Genomic DNA, 20,447 nt, shown 5'->3' on the forward strand with positions numbered 1-20,447 from the left:
TACATCTGGAAGAAAGGCGCTGGAAGAGAGAGATTGCAGATGGGGATGTATCTGAATGGGGACTGTGATGGTCCATGTAAGAGCCTCTGCTGGGATGTGGACTGAGGAACAGGGGTAAGGAGACTGAGGGGCTTCACTGGCCTTCCCAAACTCATGTGAGTCTTTGACTCACACATTTATTTCCAGCATCCATTCATTCAGCCACTCATTTACTCTCCAACAAATCATTCCATGCCCTGAATACTGTGCCACATGCTGGTGTGTGTGTGTGTGTGTGTGTGTGTATGATATGTGTATCCTTACCCTCAAGGAAATCCTCTTCTGGAGTTGGCATCAATTTTAAGAAGGATGAGTTGCCATCTGCTCAAAGTGGAAACTGTCTAATGTAACTGACCTGCCCCACGTGGCCCACTGGTCTACACCAATGAGCGATGCCACTTCAAGGATTCAGCGTTGGTCTTTTTGTTGGCAGGTTGGGCAGTCAGAAATCACAGATACGTCAGCCTTGGGAAAGGGAGCCCCTGATTTTGGACTTTTGTGTAACCTACATCCTCGTTACTTGGATTCCTTTGTTCACAGACACATTGAACAAATACTGAGACACCTGAGGACAGAGTTGGGTGAAATACTGGAGCTGGGCCATCCTGTCCAGCTGCTGATTGGCAGCCCCAGGTGGGTAGACGCTCTGAGGCACCAACGTGAGACCCAAAGGTTCACGCATGCACTTGGGTACCCAGGTCCACAAGTCCATCCACACGCCTCTTCCCCAGATTTCCTGGTCTCTGACTTTCTACTCTGTTCCTTTCAGGCCCTTGACAACTAGCCAAACCATCTAACACTGCACAGAAGGCAGTACACATCTATGCCTCAGGCCACCATTCTTTCCACATGCAGCGGAGGACCAAGTGCACTGGCTCCGGCTTCCTCCACTTGAAGAACTACCTTTTACTATCACCTTTAAGGGGCTTCCCTTAATTTGGGCAACAATATGGCAGCGATCTTTTTCTGTGAATCAATGCTGAGTTCTGTGAAGCATGGGTACCTGCAAAGAATCTATATGTATGGATTGAGGGAGAGTCAACCGTGTGGCAGAGTTAAGTGAAATGAGAGTCTGGGTGGCTGTTTATACCATTTACTTAATCGTTCTGCATCTGCTAAAGGCTACATTCGAATATACCACTTCCATCGCATGATTGATTGCTAGTGTGTATGTCCACCCTTAATGTCTTTGTAGGTTAGATAACAACCGAGCTCACAATGGGAAATCAGACATCATAGTAACGGAGTGTTTTGTGGTTGGCTATTGAGTCTCAATTAGGGTCCAATATTACACCAGGAGCTGCTTTTCAAACAGTATAGATCTCTACCATATGCATGGCCTTGTTCCAGAATCCAAAGACTCTGCTGTGTCTCTTCTAATGAGAACTGCACATCTTTATCTGGCACAGATACCCCAAAGCACCTTTAGATCTTGGTCACATGGCCCAGGAAACAAAGTACTTGGAACCACAACTTGGACTTGCTGCCCATTCAAAACTGGTGGTTTTCTGAGGCATCAGAGGAATGGAACAGAAGTTTCAACTATGTTGCCTTCAAAATCCAGAGACACTCCCAAACATCATGCCTCTGTCCTAGTGTTATAAGACACAAAATGCAGCAACTCGTTCTCTACCTTTGGGGGATACCCCCACTCATCCCAGACAAGTGAAACTCTATAAAACTCACCAACATGGCATGCCTCTGCATCTTTGGGGAGTTTATCTCCTACTTCCTCCTATGCAGGTGTCTCAGTGCGTTTGGGATACTGGCCAATTCCTGCTCACCAGTTCCAATTACCACCATGTCACCAATCCAGTGAATCAGCATGATGTTCTGCTATATTATGACAGAAAGCAAGAGAGTGAACATAGCCCTGAGGCAAGACAGTGAGTATGTACTGCTGTTCCCGCTAATTAAAGATAAACTTCCTTTGATTCTCCCCGCTGATAGATTGCCAGGCACCACGTTGATCCGCCCCAGTCAAGATCCATATTTAGCCCAGCAGCTGAAAATGGAGTTAATCTTACAATAGTCCACTGTCAGGGGTGAATTTGATGAGAATACAATAGGCACCACCTTCCTCATCTCTCAGATCTTTGATGATGGCGTTAATCTCTGAGATTTCTCCAGAAATGTCATGTTGCTTCTGATTCATCTTGGGGACCTGCTGCGGGGCTAGGGAAATTTCAGGGCTTCCACTTGACCCTTTCTACCATAGTGACCCTTGCTCCACTAATCAGGCTAATACTGGGAGGGGTCTATCACTGCTAACCGTATGCTAAGTATATCTGTCCTAGCTACATACTTGGGAACTGGGCAAATAACCACAGGGTAAGTCTGAGATGCACTGGGCCCTCTGTGAGGCTGACTTTGGTCAGGATTCAGGTTCCTTTCACAATGGGGTCTGTGTCTGTGAATTGGTCAAGAGGTGAAGGCCACAGTTTCTTTTCCCAGGGATTAATATCAGGCTTCTACTTAGCAAATCTAGATATTTTTCTGTGTGTATAAATGCAACATCTAATGGTTGTCCACCTCTCTTCCCCCTAGGACACAATAATCTGTTAATTATGGCCATCAATCCCTCTGGACCAAGAAACACTGACTACCACTCCAACTTGCTGCCTATTAAGTAATCACGTTCATTGTGCCTCTGAGAGCCACCACTAAACTTCCCCAAAATGCTCATCTCTTCCACATAAAGTGGTTTTTACTGACTTAGTAAAGACTATGTTGTCTGAGTGATGGGTTCTTGGACCGTACATGGTAGACCCGTGCTTAACGTTCCCACTTCCCTAAGTCTTCTGACCTCTAACATGATGCCCAGGTGATTCTGGCCTCTCATTCTCTTCACTGTATCCTTCTATGGAGTCCAGGCTTCAAACAGCCCAGCGAGTTACACAGGTGTTCTTGACCCAAAGTCAAGTGTGAATCATAAATGAATTACCCTGTGTCAGTGAGTTCCCCTCTGTCCAGCTCCCTGTGTCAGTGAGTTCCCCTCTGTCCAGCTCCCTGTGTCAGTGAGTTCCCCTCTGTCCAGCTGCAGAGGCCGCCACCCCTCGGCTAGCATCCTCAACATTTACTTCCATTTATGTTCCCAAGTCCTCACTGGCTTTGTAACTTCTTACCTATCTAGACCATTCCTTCCTGAACCAGATTTTGCTTCTCCCCATCTGCTCTTGCTGAGACTGACTTTGGCTGTCAGTCTGGAGACAAAGAAGGTGAGTGGAGGTTAACTTGTCCTCAGGAGGACAAGCATCATCTTGCAGAGAAACTGCTTCAGGTAAGAGCATTGCATGTTCCCCAGGCAAGTAGAGTCTAGTCTTCTCTAGAGAGGGTGAAGGTGCTGCCTCTTTGGGAAGGGCGGCATAAAGGAATTCAGAGTTTCAAGATGCTCATGTTCCTTCACCCAAATATCCCTATCCCAGATCTCAGAGTCCCTATCAGGGCTCTGACTTGACATAGAATATTTGCCGAGAGTCTGCATTTCATCTTCGTGGCAGCTCTGGACTCCCTAGAATTCAGAGCCTTGCCCTGATTTTTAGCACAGTCTTTTCTGAGGCTGCAGGAAATCAAGATTTCCATTAATACTGCCATAGAAGGTATCTGGATTTTAAATCATGCCTTAAATTGACTTCCCTGAGCTGTTATTTATCTAAGCATCTTTAATGCTGCCATAAGTACCCATCCTAACCCACAATCCTTGTAATTAATGTTGTTTCTGTGTTGATTGAGTGCCACGACCCCTTGTACTCCCAATGTCTTGGCTTCCCTCCATCTGCACTGTATCCCTATTAACTACAATGAAAGTTGAAGAACTCGTGAGTCTACAAAATGCCAATGGATTATTACCATTCCATGTACCTCTATTGGTGCTTACTTTCAGACAGGGCCCCATCCACCCCCCTAATTCCATCTTGAAAAATTGTTTCCTAGAACCGCTCTCGGATAATGGTTTTAGCTGCATCTTCTAGAAAGCAGAGCTTTAACCAAGGGTTAAAATGCTGACGTTACATTTGCAGAGTGCAAGACCAGCGAGATGAAGGTGAAGAAAAATGGAAAGTGGGTCAAGGGAGCCTATGAAACTCTGCAATATGTTACCGTACTGGCCATTGCTTCACAATAAGCCACAAAAAGACATGCCACTCAGTTGGCATGCACATTCGTGCTGTACTTTGGATTTTCTCCAAAAGGATTTCAGGGAGAAACTAGTCCTCAGGGTAGTCGACAGAAGGGAGACACCAAGAAACATTTATCATGCAGCTCCTTCCCACCTTTCATTTCCTAGTAGATGCTCCGCACACACCCCCCCCCCGCCCCTATGTTATATTATTTGACTCCATGGCAGCTGCTCAGAGAGCCAGATGCCATGGTCTGGGTGTAGCATGTTATCCAAGTCTAGAAATGGAGGATACATCAGTATGGTACATGGTACATGCTGGCCATGCAGCCTGGGGCCCCTCTTGGGTTCCTGCCACCTTGGGTAAAAGCAGTGGCAGCAACATGGCTCAGGAGACAAGCAGAACCTGGGGAAGAAAGCCAAGAATGATAATCCAAAGTGGCACAAGGTCTGTGTCAGACACACTAAGCGTCAGGAAAACAGGGATGAATTGGGTTCATGTCACTCAATAATTCTTACCTTGGAGACTATTTAGCCAGATGCGATTTTGTTACTTTCAAGGGCTCTACACATTATAAATGAAGACTTCAGTGTGTGAACATTTGTCCACCAAAGCATCCAGGTGTGCTGAATTCCATGCACCAGCCCTGCTCCTGAGGAGTAAGGAAGAGCTCCGTTTCAGGAAGCCTGGTGAATAACTCTTGTAAGACGTGATTTCCTTTTTCGATGTGAATGATCATGTTCTAATTAGCAGTGGGAAGAGTTCAGTTTCAGCCTAATAGGATTTCTTAAAGTTTCACATGGTCCAACGTTGTGTCTTGAACTCAGAAATCTAATTTATTGTTTACCCCGGCCAGAATGAAGGTGTGCTCACTAAAGATAAAAGCCAGTGGATTCTGGAGGTTGTATGTTCTCAGGTGAAATTGAAGGACATGCATATTTCTCATGTGACGCTTCCTGGCTGGCAGGCGTGGACGGGCTTTTATGGAGCCAGGACAGTGAGAAATGCCAATGAAGGAAAACCAGAGTGAAGCCTTCACCAATTTTTGATGACCTCGGGACATGTCAATGACAAGATAATGACGAATTAAGCTGATTTTGTTCAATAGTGCCAACTTTTTAGGGTTTAATGGAAAAGATAATCATTGTAGTGACAGGTTGACATTTCCACAGTAGAAAAATAATACTTTTCACTGTGAAAATATTGAAGTGCTTCCTCTCTCTTCCAATAGCGTCATTTCTTCAGAGAGGGAGGTACACCAGGAGATCTGATTGACAACCATGGGCGAACAGTGTGACGTCAGCCTCAAATATTCTCAGAGCCGTGTTACTTTAATAAGAATGACGTACAGCCCTCTTAGCACCTGCTGGAAAACTGAGGTCCAGTTCAGGCTTGAAGCCATCGTACCTATGATTGAAGGAATGCAAAGAGCCCTGTTTTCTGCCTTGGCTGGGCCTTATCAGCGGGTTTTCTCTTCCTCATCTTGACTCTTTGCCTGGATCTATGCTTTCCTGACTCTCACCTGCTAGATCTGGGACGCTGTCTCCATGGTTCTCGAACTCAACTGTGAATCAAAACAATCCCAGAAACTTTTAAAAAAATACAGATGTCTAGGTTTATATCCTCACTGAGGTCAGAATCTCTAGGGATGGAGGCTGAGGGCCATCCCTGTAACTTTGAAGGCTCTTTATGGAATTCTAAAGCTGCAGTGCCATCAATAGGCAAGGGTTAGTAATGGCTTATTTTTCCCCTGCGGATTCTTTTCAGTTACTTTCTGGATTCTATTTTTGAGGCCACTTCTAGATGCCTCCTTGGTAAATGTGGGGTCCTCGTGGGTTTAATAGAGACAGGAACATTTATCGATATCTTCAGCTATGTAGGTATGTATGTATGTATATACGTATTTATGTATCTTGAAATTTTTTAAATTTTTTTATTTTTAAAGAGAAAGAGTGAGACTGAAAGCGCACAACTGTAATTAAGAGAGAAGGGCAAAGGGAGAGGGACAGAGAGCCTTATGCACATTCCACGCTCAGCACAAAACCTGACGTAGGGCTCCATCCCACAACCCTGGGAACACCACCTAAGCTGAAATTAACACGCAGACACTCCACCAGCTGAGCCACCAGGCACCCCTGTACTTTTGTGTCTATCCATCCTTCCATCTACCGAGATAATATTTACTTATTTATGGTGCCTACTACAAGGATAACTGTTAGGAGAAAACCCAGAGGGTTACTGGAGCCTTAACATGTGGGACTCTGTTACTAAGTCTCTGTTTGCGAGTTCCTTGGAGGTAGACACCACATCTCTCCACACGGTTGTGTCCCAAGTAACTAGTGCCAGAATTGTGGAAGATGATTGACATTTTAATCATTGAAGTGGAATGAAAATACAGTTACAAACTCATGTTTTCTATCTGTTCCAGCATACAGATAGCACAGAAGTACTGGATATCTTCCAAAGGCCCATTGCTTATGCACATGGGTATTTAATAAACTTTAATCTGTTAATTTGAAGTCTGAAAGTCAGGGTAGATGGCAGTGGATATTTGGGAGGCATTAGAATGGTAGATGTTGACAGGAGGAACAATCAGCAGTGGAGACCATAAATGAGATGGACTGGAGGTATTTTATTCTAGAAGGACACCCTTTCCTCTTTTATAGCAGTTAGGCTAAGTTAAAGCTGCAAACTTTTGGAATGATGAATACCTGAGCAGCCCTGCTGAGCTGCATGGGCTCGGTCTGGCTTTCTGATTGAGGATGGAGGGTAGAGAACAGGATGCAGTCTGATTTGGAGGATGTGGAAGAGGGCCCTACAGAAATACAAGATGCTCTACATCTGCATACTTCATCTGTTAGAGCCCTTAGCATATTAATCATCGTTATTTTACATTTCTGGCCTGATCATTCCAACATCCTTGCCATATTTGAGTCTGGTCAATGTTAAGCAGAAAAGTAGAAATTCTAAGAAAGAATAAACAATAAATGCTAGAGATAAAAAATCCTGTAACGGAAAAGAAGAATGCCTTTGTTTGGCTCATGAGTAGACCAGCCACGGCAAAGGAAAGAATCTATGAGCCTGAGGATATTTATTTTTTTATTTTGACAGAGAGAGAGAGAGAGAGAGAGAGAGAGAGAGAGAGAGAGAGACTGAAAGTGCGCAACTGTAATTAGGGGAGAGGGGCAAAGGGAGAGAGAGAGAGAACCTTAAGCACATTCCACGCTCAACACAAAGCCCCACGTAGGGCTCCATCCCATAACAGAAAAGCAAGCAGAACAAACACTGAAGAACTAAAAGGAAATATCCAAGGACTGTGTGACAACCATAAAAGGTGAAATGCAATGTAATAGGATTACCAGAAGGAGAAGAAAGAGAAAGGACAGCAGGAATACTCGAAGCAACAATGACAGAGACTTTCCCCAAATCAATGTTGGGACACCAAATTACACTCCCAGGAAGCTCAGGGCACACCAGCAGTATACATGCCCAAAACAAAACAAACCTACACCCAGCCATAGACTATTCAGACTGTTGAAAATCAAAAAGAGAGAAAAAATCCTGAAAGAAGGAAGCTGGGGTTGGGTGCCGCGGTGCGGGGAACACCCTACCTGTAGAGGAACAAAGATAAAAATTAATTCAAGTTCTCCTTAGAGACCGTGCAAGTAAGAAGAGAGTGGAATAACATATTTAATGTGTTGAGAGGAAAAAAGCTACCTAGGTAGAATTCTGTACTCTGCAAAATTAGCCTTCAAAAGTGAAGAGGAAATACAGACTTTGGATTAAAAAAGAAAAAAAAGAAAAAAAAAGATGGAATTTGTTGCTAGTGGACCTGCTTTGCCAGAAACACTAAAAGTTCTGCAGAAAGAAGAGAAATCATAGGTCAGAAACTCAGATCTACATTAAGAAAGGAAGAGCACAGGGGAAGGATAAGAGAAGGTGAAGTAAACATTTTTATTCTTCTAATTCTTAACTGCTTTATGAGATTCAGCTAATAGCTATTCAAAATAATAATGGCAACAATGTATTTGAATATATACATATATATATGCTTCTATGGAAGTGAAACTAATGACTGCAATGACGCAAAAGTAAAGAGGAAAGAATTAAGATTATTTTGTTATTATAAGGTACTGCTTGTGAAGCAGTTTAGTGTTATTTGAAAACGGACTCTGATTGGCTGTAAATGTATACTGCATACTTTAGGGCAACCACTTAAATAAGATAAAAAAAGAAGTACAACTTGTATATTAATGAAGGAAAGGTAATGGAACCATATAACTATTCAGTTAAAATCACAAAAGGCAGAAAAAAAGAGGAAGACAAAAATAGTAGCAAAAGACAACCAAGAGAAAACAGTAAAAAAATACGATAGACATTAATCTAACTATATAATAATCACTTTAAACATCGTGGTTTAAATGCACCAGTTAAAAGACAGAGATTATCAGAGTATATAAAAAAATAAAACTTAACTATCTGTCATCTACATGAAACCCACTTCAAATATAAATATGCATAAAACTAAAGGGATGGAGAAAGATGTACCATACTAATATTGGCATTTCATAATGATAAAAAAATTCAATTTCCCAAGAGGATATAATACTAATGTGTATGAGTCTAACAACAGAGTGTCAAAATACATGAGGCAAAACTGATAGAGCTGAAAGGAGAAATCCAGGAAGCTCAGAAACCACTAGCAGGGTATATGCCAAAAAAAAGATGAATTCACTATTATTATTACTGGAGACTTCCACACCACTGTGTCAGAGATGGACATATCCAGTAGGCAGAAAATCAGTACGGATGTAGTTGAAGTCAATAGCCCCAGCAATCAACCAGATATAATTGACGTATATTGACTATTTCATCTAACAACAGCAGAATATACAGACTCTCAAGCTTACATAAAATATTCCCCAACATAGATCACATTCTGGGCCAGAAAACAGAACTTAACACATTTAAAATAATAGAAATCATATGACTGGGAGCACCTGGCTGGTTCAGTTAGTGGAGCATGTGACTCTTCATACAGGGGTAGTGAGTTCAAGCCCCACATGGGGTGTAGAGCTTACTTTAAATAAATAAGTAATAATATTTAAAAAGAGCTCATATGTCTGCTCTCATATCACAATCGAATTAAACTAGAAATCAATAACAGAAAGATAGCTGGAAAGTTCCAAAATAACGGAGATTAAACAGCAGATGCGTCAAAGAAGAAATCTCAAGAGAAATTTAAAAATAGTTTGAACTAAAAAATGCAAATACAACTTATCACATTTTGTGGGATACAATGAAAGCAATGTCTGTTAGGAAATTTGTAGTAATAATATAATATCGTATTTATAGTATTGAAGAAAGATCTAAAATGACTAATCTAAGCTTCCACCTTAGGGAACTAGAAAAAGAAGAGCAAAATTAAATCCAAAGTAAGCAGAAGAAAATAAGTAATAAGAATTAGAACAGGCATCAATGAAATTGAAAATAGGGAATCAATAGAGAAAATCAATGAAACCAAAGCTTTTTCTTTGAAAAGATCAATAAAACTGATAAACTGCTCACTATACTACCTAAGGTAAAAATAGAAGACACAGACACAAAAAACTAATATCAAAAATAAAAGAAGGACATCACTACAGATCCCATGAGTATTACAAGATAATTAAAGAATACTATGAATAATTCCATGCTCACAGATTGGATAACCTAGATGAAATGGACTAATTCCTTGAAAGACACAATCTTCTAAAACACACAAGAAGAAATGGACAATATATTAGAATAAAAAATTAATTGATAAAAAATTACTTAGTAAGCTTCCAAAAAAGAATGCACAAGGCCCAGATGGGTTCACTGGTGAATTCTTCAAAAAGCTAAGGAAGAAATTATACCAATATTCTATAATCTCTTCCAGAAGAAAGAAGCAGAGGAACACTCCATAACTCATCTATGAGGTCAACATTACCTTAATATCAAAAGCAGACAAAGATGTTACAAGAAACAAACAACTATAGACCAATACCTCTCATGAACATAAATGCAAAAATTCTTTAAAATATTAGCAGAAATCCAGCAATTTATAAAAACAAATATACACCATGACCAACTGGGATTTATCTCAGATATGGTTTTTTTTTTTTTTTTTTTTTTTTTTTTTTTTTTTGCAAAAGCAAAGGGCTTTATTATGGGTTTAGGCTCGCTGGGGCCTAAACTCGGGCTCACAGACTTTACCGGTGGGGGATCCATGCTGAGAGCCTATCCCAGATATGTTTTATAACTCATGAAAGAAACAACTGATAAACTGGACTTCATTAATGTTAATTACTTCAACTCTGTGAAAGATACTGTCAAAACAATGAGAAGACAAGTCACAGACTGGGAGAAAATACTTGCAAAGGCATATCTGAGGAAGGATCCAACTGTATCAGGCAACTTAAAATTCAGTAATAAGAAACTCAAATTAATTAATCCAAGCCCAATTAAGAAATAGACAAAACACATGAACGGACACTTCACCAAACAAGGCATACTGATGACAAATAAGTGTATGAAAAGATGTTCCACATCATAGGTCACTGGGGAAATTCAAATTCGAACAACAATGAGCTATCCCTATGCACCAGTTGGAATGGCCGAAATCCGAACACTGACAACACTAAATGTTGTTCAGGATACGGAGCAATGGGAACTCTCTCATTGTTTGCTGGTGGGAATGCAAATGGCATGGCCATTTAGGCAGGTTTAGTTGCCAAAGCTTGGAAGCAGCCAAAATGTTCTTCCATAGGTGGATGGATAAATAAACTGTGGTACATCCAGACAGCAGAATATTATTCAGCACTAAAAAGAAACGAGCTGGCAAGCCATGAAAAGACATGAAGGAACCTTCAATGCATATTATTAAGTGAAAGAGGCCAATGTGAAATGGCCACATAGTGTATGAGCCCAATCATTGGACATTCTGAGAAACTAAAATTAATGGAAGCAGAAAATAGTTGTCAGGGGGTCGGGGGAGAGAGGGATGAAGAGGTGGAGTGGGAGGGATTTTCAGGTAGTAAGACTATTGTGTATGACACCATAATGTGGACACATGCCATTACACATTTATTAAAGCCCATAGAACGTACAGCACCAAGAGCGAGCCCTAATGGAAACTAGGGACATTGAGTGGTAGTGACATGTCAGTGTAGGTTCATAAGTTGTGACAAATGTTCCCCTGTGGTGGGGGATGTTGTCTCTGGGGAGGCAATTCGTGTGTGGGGACAGCAGGTATATGGAAATTTCCTTCTTTTTTTTTTTTAATTTTTTTGAATGTTTTTTATTTTTGAGAGACAGAGAGAAAATGCTAGCAGGGGAGGGTCAGAGAGAGAGGGAGACACAGAATCTGAAGCAGGCTCCAGGCTCTGAGCTAGCTGTCAGTGCAGAGCCCCACATGAGGCTTGAACCCACGAACCATGAGATCATGACCTGAGCCGAAGCCGGATGCTCAACCGATTGAGCCACCCAGATGCCCCGGAACTTTCTATTTTCTGCTTCATTTTGCTGGGAACCTAAAACTGCCCTAAAAATATTTAAGATACTTTTTGTTTATTTATTTATTTTTGAGAGAGAGATACGGACAGCACGCAAGAGTTGGGGGTGGGGGGAAGAGAAGGGGACAGAGGACCCGAATCAGGCTCCGTGCTGACAGCAGCGAGCCCCACACGGGGCTCAAACTCACAAACCCTGAGATCATGAATGACCTGAGCCGAAGTCAGGTGCTTAACTGACCAAGCCACCCAAGTGCCTCATGCTCTAAAAAATATTTAAAAAGAAAAGAAATTATCTCGAATTTTCACATCCTCAATGATCCTTAGCAACTGTAAAAAAACAAAACAAAACAAAACAAAACAGCTCATGCTTGGACTCCTCACCCCCAGGTTTTCGTGAGCCCCAACTGAGTGGTGCCTCAATCACATAGTAGTTGTCATTTGATTGCATTAATTTGTATAAAGTTTATTTATTTATTTATTTTGATGTTTATTTTTGAGAGAGAGGGAGAGACAGAGACAGAAACAGAGCATGGACAGGGGAGGGGCAGAGAGACACACACACATAGGATCCAAATAAGGCTCCAGGCTCTGAGCTGTCAGCACAGAGCCCGACACGGAGCTGGAACTCATGAGCTGTGAGATGGTGACCTGAGCTGAGCAGAAGTCGGATGCTTAATTTACTGAGACACCGAGGTGCCACAAATCGCATAAAGTTTAAAGTTCCCGTAGCAGTTTGCATCTAGGGAAATTCTCTGAAATTTCTGGCCCTAAGCCATGGGAGTACAAAACTTCTCTCCTTCTCTGCCCTTTCTTACTGCCTTTCACTTACTGAACTTAACACACATAGTAGGAGAAGGAAGGAAGGAAGGAAAGAAGGAAGGAAGGAAGGAAGGAAGGAAGGAAGGAAGGAAGGAAGGAAGGAAGGAAGGAAGAGAAGGAAGGAAGGAAGAGAAGGAAGGAAGGAAGAGAAGGAAGGAAGGAAGAGAAGGAAGGAAGGAAGAGAAGGAAGGAAGGAAGGAAGGAAGGAAGGAAGGAAGGAAGGAAGGAAGGAAAGGAAGGAGGGAGGAGGGAAGGAAGGAAAGGAAGGAAGGAAGGAAGGAAGGAGTCCAATTGCACCTGGCACAGCTCAAGCCATAGGCACGAAGCATAGTATAGAACCGTTTTTTGTTAAGATTTACCTCCCAAACCCTCTGTGACCAGCCCTTCTCCTCACTATGAAGCACTTAGGTCAGTTATTCTTGGTACATCCCACCGGGCCATTTACAAAACACATTCGTATATACATCATCTCATTTAAACTTCCAAACTAAGAGAAAACAGTAATATCATTACCCCTAATGGATCCAGACAGGTTAGTTCACTTCCGGGTTGGTGGAGGGAAGCCACGGGCCAGTCCTCGGCTCCACCCCCCTCCTCTCTGGTCTCCCTGCCTCCTCTCCAAGGCCACACATTCTGCTCCGCTCATGCTCAGCAGAGGCTGACTTTGGAAGGCTCAACTTTTCTTTGAAAAAACAAAACAAAACAAAACAAAACAATTTAAAAACATTTCCCCTGAAGTTTTATCTTGAAAACAAAACAAAACACAAGAAGGTGCCAAAATATACAGTGAGTACTTGCAAACCCCTCTCCTGGATTATTCATTGGTTAACATGGTGCCCTATTTTCTCTCTGTCTCTATTTCTGTCTCTCTATCTCCCTGTACACATACATTTGTTTATTTATTTATATTCCCCTGCAGAACTACTTGCAGCTATGAGTTGCAGACGTCATGACACTGTCCTCATACGGCATTACGTATGTCCTAAGAACAAAGACTTTCTCTAACATGCCCACCATCGGTTCTCGCACTCAGGACATTTAGCTTTGGGACAACAGTATTATGTAAAAGCCAGTCGATATCCTCATTTCCCAAATTGTTCCAATCCCCAAAATGTTCTCTAGTGTCATTTATCTATTCCAGGGTCCAGTCAAGGATGACAGCTGTCCTGTCTCTTTGGACTCCGGTGCATTTTCGTAGTTTGCGAGCCTGACACCACAGAGTCCCTTTATCCTTGTGGGCATGGCTGCCTGAGTTCCCTCTGCCATCCCACAGGGAAGGCTGCCATCCTTAGGCATCGGGAATGAATGCTCCATGACTCATAGCCTGAGATGCATCCAATTTCAGACAAGTCAGAGAGGAACACTTGGGGATAGAGAATTCCATGAGCAATGTCCTGGTGGGCCAGGATGCTGAGAAGAGAAGGAGGGGCAACAGAAAGTGGGGGTCGTGCCGCCCTGGGGTCCATTCCCATCCCCACTAACGTCCCTGTCTACTGAACTCTCGCTCACCTGCTGACTCACCACTCATTCACTGCATAGACGTAACAAGTCCTCTGCAGGGGATTGATTCTCCTCCCTCCAATCTGGGCTCAGTTTTGTTCTGCCCCCTTTCACACATAACTTTCTTACCGCTCCACTGGATAAGAAGAGGACATTTTCTTGGGTCTCCAGAGTGGCCAGGGTCAGAGGGTGGTTTGTGTCGGGCTACAAAATGTCAGGCTTGAGCATTGCCTTACGGATTCATCTCTGCTCTACAAACATCCTTGTTCCTCCCCAAAACAGAGTCTTTGCCAGGGAAGCTTCTCCAATCCATATTAGTCCCAGGAAATACAGACCAAGTCTCCTTGGCTATGGCTCTGGCAATGATGGTGTTTCAACAAGATCTTGGGGATGTTTCTGAACTCAGACCTTCTAGTCCATTGAGTCATTCCTTCATCACATTCTCCAGTCCGTTGGGGACCAGACAGGCAGAGATGGTCTCTGGACCCCTTTTCCCGTCTTTTCTGGTGTGTGAATATGTGTCTGGCCACTTATTAGACTGGGTGAAATTGAGAAAATTCCCTTAATCTCTCTAGGTTTCCACTAACTGTCTTGTTTTGTGGAATAAGTAAGGAAATGTACGTCAAGCGCTAAGCACAATGCTGGGGGCGCACCATGGTCCAACACCGCCTTCCCCGCTCAGGTCATGGTCTCGCAGCGCATGAGTTCCTGCTCCGCGTCAGACTCTGTGCTGACAGCTCAGAGCCTGGAGCCTTTTGCTGATTCTGTGTCTCCCTCTCTCTCGCCCCTCCCCTGCTCTCTCGCTCTCTCTTTCTCACACTCTGTCTGCCCCTCCCCTGCTTGAGTTCTTTTCTCTCTCTCAAAATAAATAAACATTAAAAGCATAAAAATAAAAGAGGTTTCCAGCAACAACAGCGAAAGCTAGTGGGGTTTCCAATATTCAGAAAATACAATTTACCAGATAATTCCAACCCATGGGCACTGTAATTCTAGTGGGGGTTTTGTTCAAAGGCTGCTTTGCATGGTAGGGGTCTGACTTCTCAAGACTGTCACCCTTGCCAGAGCCCAATCTTTACATCTCAGAAGGCTGAGGGTCCACCTGGGCCTGATTCCTTCTGCCTCCCACCAGGTCAAGAAGCCAGGACATGCATCTCCCTGGGGAGTGAATATCATTTAAAAAAATGTTTATTTATTTTTAGAGAGGAGAGAGAGGGAAAGCACAAAGACAAGCAGGGGAGGAGAGAGAGAGGATCCCAAGCAGGCTCTGTGCAGTCAGTGCAGAGCCCAACACAGGGCACAGTCCCACGAACTGCAAGATCATGACCTGAGCTGAAATCAAGGGTCATACACTCAACCGACGGAGCCACCCATGCGCCCTGTCAATATCATTTGCTGCACGTGCACCCTGACAGTAAGGAATTGGTAGCTGAAGGAGAGAAATGGGCTGTAGGGTCTGTGCCTTGGGGCATTGCCCAACCTCTCTGCCTCAGTTTCCTCTTCCGTAAAAGGGTAGTAGTCATGGGACCTACTTCACAGACTTGAGGGATTAAGTGAGTGAATAGAGAACATTCAGGAGCTCCAGGTGGATACGTGCCCTAAACACTTGATGTTGCGAAGTCCAAGAAGTAAGAAGGATCGAGAATCTTGTAATGTTGGACCTGTAAGTGACCTGCTCCAAGCCCCGAGTCAATGAGTGACTGTCTCAGGGTTAAAACTCATATTCCTATCCCAGGGCTTTCTCTATGGAGACTTCAATTTTCTGAAACCCAAGTCGGGAGCTCAGATGGGCTGAAATTCTCTCAGAAGTGTCCCTGGTACCACGTTGCATCTGGGAGTTGCTCCTCTCAGAGTAAGAAGGGCTCCTGTGTGGACCCCGCCTGGCCGGCTTTCGGGTAGACCAGAAGCCTGTGCCCAGAGGAGGGTTCCCGCAGGTGAGCGGACATGGCCCCCTCCTGCTTCCTGCCTCAGCCCCCAACCCTGCCTGGGCAGGGCAGCCTCAATAGACTCTTTGTTCTCAGGACTTGCCCCAGCCCCGCCCAGGGTTTAACCGCCCCACAATCTGGGCTCAGAGTTGTACTGAAACCACCAAGCCCTTGCGTCAAACCACAAGAAGATAACCACACGCCTTTTGAATTGGGCTGTTTTCTCTTGTTTTGTTTTCTTCCTTTCTTCCTCCCTCTTCCCTTCCTTCCCCACCCGGCTCTAATACACACACACACACACACACACACCCACACACCCTTTTTCTCCACAGCGGCTTTCCCATCAGAAAGCTGTTTCCGGGTGTCAAGAAACAAGTCTGCTCAAGACTTAGTCCAGCAACACGTAAACAGAGCTGCCCACAGCCCTTAGGACACTCAGGGGACAGGCTACCCCTTCTCTTAGGCCCAAAGCCTCACCTCTGCTACAATCGGCACTGTCTTCAGGTCTGGCAGAGGTGGGACGGGAGCTGCCTTGGTTAGCGCTCCTAGGGCCAAGTGGCACTGACCCAGCCTTGCGCCCAGAGGCCTTCATCAATGCCAGGCCTGTGGCCTACAGGGTCTGGTGAGGACTGTGGGATTGGTGCTGACAGCTGGGCTCCCCGTGGAGCTGCCCACACTCAGTGGGATTCTGGCCCTGGGAACACAGGCTGGCCTGTCTAGGACTGTCGGGTCCTTTGCGGGGCGGGTAGGGAGAGAGACAAAGCTGTGGGTGGGGGGTAGGGGCAGGGTGAGAGTCGCACATGTTCAGCGAGCTCCGTGGTCCTATTCTCGCGGCAGGTGAGACGGTGCCAAAGTACCTTCTGAGGGTAAAAAGGCAAAGTGCCTTCAGAAAAGAAAGGTCCCAAGGTACCTGCCTGAAGTCAGAGCTGGGCTCTGGTAAAGCACACCGTCCTCTGGCCCCGAGTGAGATGGGCTTTACCAGGGGTCACACAGTCAGTGCTTGCTGGGGCCAGGCGGACAATGAAATAGCAAAAGAACCAGGTGTAAGGCAAAGCATACACGGCAGGCTGATATTTAAATTCAACTTTTTAAATTTTAAAAAGTTGTTTTCTGCCAACAAAAACATATATCCCGACCTCTCAGGCTGTGAGTTTCCAACCCTCTTGCATACAACCTCCAGGTCTCCGATTCTGACCTAGAAGTTGTAAAGAGATGTGCCGGAGTCCCAGGAGGGCTTTCTTCAAACACAGCACTGGGCTGGACATTGAAAAACACAGGTTTGGTGGGGGTGCCAAGTGACTCAGTCCATCAAGCGACTCACTTCAGCTCGGGTCATGATCTCACATTTGTGAATTTGAGCCTCGCATCAGGCTCTGTGCTGACAGACTGGGAGCCTGCTTTGGATTCTGTGTCTCCCTTTTCCTGTGACCCCTTCCCCACTTCGAGCTCTGTCTTTCTCTCTCTTTCAAAATAAATAAATGTCAAAATAATACTCAGGTTCTGGTGTCCGGCTGTGACAAACATTGCCTGTGTGACCACTGGGTAGGTTACTAAACCTCGCTAAGCCTGTTTCCTCCTCTGTCAAGAGGGGTTAATGCAAGAATCTATCCCACAGCGTGATGATACTGTAGCCAAGTCACGTAGTGGGCGCGGCTCCGTAAATGATGGCTAGGACATACTGCGCCCCCTTCTACTAACTCCACGCAAGGAGCTCAATGCCTTCTGCTGACGAACAGGAGTTTGGTGGACTGAGGGTTAATGTTTTCTGTGGCTCTGGTCCTAAGCAAGAGGGGTGAGAGCCGGACAAGGTCAGATCTGCACAGGCCATTTCCCTGGGAGCAAAGAACAAATAGTCTCTTTGCATCTGGGCTGTTAATTTTAAATTCTGCTGGTTAGGGCAGTTTTGCCCCGGGGTCTTGAAATTTCTCAGAGACCTCTCAAGCTCGCTCCCTGCTGGGGGTACCTTGCCCATCTTAGTAGCGGCCCATTTGCCCTTGGTTTTAGCAGAAGCTGGTCTAACACCATGGGTTGTGTGGTGGGTGGAAAAGCCATCCTCGGCAGTGCCCTGAAGATATTTGAGGGAGGGCCTGAGCTTCCTGACCTCCTCCTCCCTCCCCAACAGGACTGGGCACTTGACCTTGTTACTTGCAAAACTCCTTGAAGGTAGAAACTACAGCATCTCCTCCGACATACTTCGAACGTGCTAAAATAACTTTACAACAGACTGGGAAGCAGGGAAGAGGAGACAGATTCTTTCCTTTTTAAAAAGGGATTTTCATTTTACAAAACATTTTTCTAAAGGGTGCTTAGGGGCTCCTGGGTGGCTCAGTAGGTTAAGTGTGGGAGTCTTGATTTCCACTCACGTCATGATCTCAGGGGTTGGTGAGGTGGAGCCCCATATCGAGCTCTGTGCTGCCAGCTAGGAGCCTGCTTGGGATTCTCTCTCTCCCTCTGCCCCCCCTCCCCAAGCTCCTGCTGTCTCTCTCAAGATAAACAAACATTAAAAAAATAAAAGGATACTTTAAGTAGAAACTTCTTTGGTTATTTAAAATGAGATTTTGAACTCCTCAGACCTAACAATGGGCAAAGTTGGTCTGCGAGGTCTTCCCGCACTGCCCCTTCCCTGCCACCTGCGCGGTTCTGAGGCACCTGTCCTACTCCCAGAGAACTGGTGGCGGCTGACTTGCTTTGCTCCACGCTGTGTGTGTCACCGCATTCCACTATCACAGACATCTCATGGCCTGCTGTGTTCTTTCCCCTATTTTACAGATGAGAAAATGCACAAGTGAAGAGTTCAAAATTACTTGCTGGTAATTTTGGAGGGGGGGCTGAGTCAAGGACCCGCCCGGCCCCCCTCCACCACCCAGCCACACGACCCTAAGCGGGAAGGAATGTCCCATTTCTCTGGCTCTCAGCAATGGCCCACTCTCCTCTCACCTACACCCCCCCAGCCCCCAGGGAAGGTGGGGGGGGGGGAGGGTGGCGCTCATCAACATTGTGTTCCATACAGTGTGTCTTCTGCCCCTGAAGAGGGCGCTGATGTTCTCCAAGGGGAGGCCAGCAGCCGCCAAGGGACCTCTGAGCACCTGTTACTGTTCTGGGGAGCTCATGCTGTTCTGGCAGCACCTTGAGGGGTCCTCTGGGGCCGCTCCAATCCTGACATAATCTGGGAGCAAGTAGGAAGCTCCAAATGGTCTCACAGCCACCTGCCTAGGACTCTGAAAGGTCCCTCGCCAACCCCTTGGTGCATCCTGGGTTGAGGCCCTTCTGATCTCCTAGTGCTGGGCGCATGCATGCTTCCTGCGGCCCTGCATATAGACCCTGGTGCTGAAAGAGGGCGAAGAGATCCCAGCCCGGCCTTACCCTGATCACCACAGGCCTGTCTGTTGGCTTTTCCCTTCCTTCGTCAACTGAGCAGAGGTCATAATAATATAATATTAACCTGGAGCCCTTGATGGTTCATCTTGGACCTCACACCCAGGAGCTCCCTGGATTACACTGACAGTCCCCGGGTTGAGAGGAGCCCATTATTATCATTCCCATTGTACATGCAAAGGAACTGGGGCACAGACTAGCTAAGGAAAGAAGCAAGGATGCAGCCTGGGCACCCCTCAGAGAGAGGGGCCTTGCAGCTGGGCAAGGTTGCCTAGGCTGAGAGCCAGCAATGTCTTGTCCCTGAGCCGGCAGAGGTGTGGCTCTGCAGCAAACCTTGGCAGCTGCTGGAGCATTCCTGGAAGGGACAGAGTCAGGACTGGGATGAAGGTGGCCCCGCCTGATGGCCCACCCCAGACCCTGCCCGGGAATCCCACCATTAGGTGGGGGTGGGACAGGAGGTGAGTGACCCACTTGACTCGTCTCCAGGCTGCATGAACCTGGCAGCCAGTTCCCAGAAGGGGTCTCATGCCAGCAGCACCTACATCGACTGGTGAGCCAAAAAGAACTTTCCTGCCATGCGGACTGGAGGATGGGGAGGTAGAGATCTGCCATCATCTCTCTCCCTCTCTTCTCTCTACTGGGGAAGAGGTGTGGACAGGAGGGAAGGGTAACATTGTGTCTCCCTCTGAGGTCTCTGCCTTGCATTTGGAGTGTTCCAGCTTGAACTATCCATGAATCGGATTCTCTGGGGGAAATGAGATTTTTCACTTCTGGGAACCGGGATGACCCTCTGCTCACAAGATGGTTGAGCCTTGTGGGGTCTCCTCCAGACACCTCCTGCCATGCTCTGAATTATGTGCTTGCCTTCCTTTGGACACTGTTCCCCCGCACCCCCACCAGATGCCCCTCTGTTCGTCCATCCTTGCTCGGGTCATGTGTCAACCATGAGGGGCTGGGCTGGGCTCCTTGTGGCTCAGGAGCATGGGGACAGCTCTGGCCTCTAGATCTGGTGTATGACAGGCCTTCAGAACAAATGTCATAGCTTGCTACCTATCCGAGATTTAGAATCCTTTTACTTTTATAGACTCTTAGCTTACAGAATCTTGCCCAGCAGATGGGGGGCATTTTTGCTTGGGTTT

Source organism: Suricata suricatta, chromosome 14 (genome assembly GCF_006229205.1).
Source record: "Suricata suricatta isolate VVHF042 chromosome 14, meerkat_22Aug2017_6uvM2_HiC, whole genome shotgun sequence".
Lineage (NCBI taxonomy): Eukaryota > Metazoa > Chordata > Mammalia > Carnivora > Herpestidae > Suricata > Suricata suricatta.